The sequence below is a fragment of the Lactuca virosa genome, chromosome 6 (genome assembly GCF_052849685.1).
Source record: "Lactuca virosa cultivar CGN04683 chromosome 6, Lactuca_virosa_CGN04683_v6, whole genome shotgun sequence".
NCBI lineage: Eukaryota > Viridiplantae > Streptophyta > Magnoliopsida > Asterales > Asteraceae > Lactuca > Lactuca virosa.
Window position 1 is genome coordinate 181,817,474 of NC_136431.1, and position 2,933 is coordinate 181,820,406.

Consider the following 2,933-nt stretch of genomic DNA (forward strand, 5'->3'; position numbering starts at 1 on the left):
TCATGTATGTGATGCAACAAGCAACTATCAATGTCTCCTATAAACACCAATACCATGCCTCATAATTTTTCCATCACGATTAAGCTGCATAATAAGCATAAGGATATTATGTGATCACACTATTAGAAAAACGGTGTTTTCACAACCAAAATTACCGCCGTAAAATTATTGTCGATAGATATGGATGTCCCAGTTATTCCAATAAGCATCATATTGAATATTGTCGGTTAGTTTTCCAACTAGTTTCTTTCATGTATGTGATGCAACAAGCAACTATCAATGTCTCCTATAAACACCAATACCATGCCTCATAATTTTTCCATCACGATTAAGCTGCATAATAAGCATAAGGATATTATGTGATCACACTATTAGAAAAACGGTGTTTTCACAACCAAAATTACCGCCGTAAAATTATTGTCGATAGATATGGATGTCCCAGTTATTCCAATAAGCATCATATTGAATATTGTCGGTTAGTTTTCCAACTAGTTTCTTTCATGTATGTGATGCAACAAGCAACTATCAATGTCTCCTATAAACACCAATACCATGCCTCATAATTTTTCCATCACGATTAAGCTGCATAATAAGCATAAGGATATTATGTGATCACACTATTAGAAAAACGGTGTTTTCACAACCAAAATTACCGCCGTAAAATTATTGTCGATAGATATGGATGTCCCAGTTATTCCAATAAGCATCATATTGAATATTGTCGGTTAGTTTTCCAACTAGTTTCTTTCATGTATGTGATGCAACAAGCAACTATCAATGTCTCCTATAAACACCAATACCATGCCTCATAATTTTTCCATCACGATTAAGCTGCATAATAAGCATAAGGATATTATGTGATCACACTATTAGAAAAACGGTGTTTTCACAACCAAAATTACCGCCGTAAAATTATTGTCGATAGATATCGATGTCCCAGTTATTCCAATAAGCATCATATTGAATATGGTCGGTTAGTTTTCCAACTAGTTTCTTTCATGTATGTGATGCAACAAGCAACTATCAATGTCTCCTATAAACACCAATACCATGCCTCATAATTTTTCCATCACGATTAAGCTGCATAATAAGCATAAGGATATTATGTGATCACACTATTAGAAAAACGGTGTTTTCACAACCAAAATTACCGCCGTAAAATTATTGTCGATAGATATCGATGTCCCAGTTATTCCAATAAGCATCATATTGAATATGGTCAGTTAGTTTTCCAACTAGTTTCTTTCATGTATGTGATGCAACAAGCAACTATCAATGTCTCCTATAAACACCAATACCATGCCTCATAATTTTTCCATCACGATTAAGCTGCATAATAAGCATAAGGATATTATGTGATCACACTATTAGAAAAACGGTGTTTTCACAACCAAAATTACCGCCGTAAAATTATTGTCGATAGATATGGATGTCCCAGTTATTCCAATAAGCATCATATTGAATATTGTCGGTTAGTTTTCCAACTAGTTTCTTTCATGTATGTGATGCAACAAGCAACTATCCATGTCTCCTATAAACACCAATACCATGCCTCATAATTTTTCCATCACGATTAAGCTGCATAATAAGCATAAGGATATTATGTGATCACACTATTAGAAAAACGGTGTTTTCACATCCAAAATTACCGCCGTAAAATTATTGTCGATAAATATCAATGTCCCAGTTATTCCAATAAGCATCATATTGAATATGGTCGGTTAGTTTTCCAACTAGTTTCTTTCATGTATGTGATGCAACAAGCAACTATCAATGTCTCCTATAAATACCAATACCATGCCTCATAATTTTTCCATCACGATTAAGCTGCATAATAAGCATAAGGATATTATGTGATCACACTATTAGAAAAACGGTGTTTTCACAACCAAAATTACCGCCGTAAAATTATTGTCCATAGATATCGATGTCCCAGTTATTCCAATAAGCATCATATTGAATATGGTCGGTTAGTTTTCCAACTAGTTTCTTTCATGTATGTGATGCAACAAGCAACTATCAATGTCTCCTATAAACACCAATACCATGCCTCATAATTTTTCCATCACGATTAAGCTGCATAATAAGCATAAGGATACTATGTGATCACACTATTAGAAAAACGGTGTTTTCACAACCAAAATTACCGCCGTAAAATTATTGTCGATAGATATCAATGTCCCAGTTATTCCAATAAGCATCATATTGAATATGGTCGGTTAGTTTTCCAACTAGTTTCTTTCATGTATGTGATGCAACAAGCAACTATCAATGTCTCCTATAAACACCAATACCATGCCTCATAATTTTTCCATCACGATTAAGCTGCATAATAAGCATAAGGATATTATGTGATCACACTATTAGAAAAACGGTGTTTTCACAACCAAAATTACCGCCGTAAAATTATTGTCGATAGATATCGATGTCCCAGTTATTCCAATAAGCATCATATTGAATATGGTCGGTTAGTTTTCCAACTAGTTTCTTTCATGTATGTGATGCAACAAGCAACTATCAATGTCTCCTATAAACACCAATACTATGCCTCATAATTTTTCCATCACGATTAAGCTGCATAATAAGCATAAGGATATTATGTGATCACACTATTAGAAAAACAGTGTTTTCACAACCAAAATTACCGCCGTAAAATTATTGTCGATAGATATGGATGTCCCAGTTATTCCAATAAGCATCATATTGAATATGGTCGGTTAGTTTTCCAACTAGTTTCTTTCATGTATGTGATGCAACAAGCAACTCTCAATGTCTCCTATAAACACCAATACCATGCCTCATAATTTTTCCATCACGATTAAGCTGCATAATAAGCATAAGGATATTATGTGATCACACTATTAGAAAAACGGTGTTTTCACAACCAAAATTACCGCCGTAAAATTATTGTCGATAGATATCGATGTCCTAGT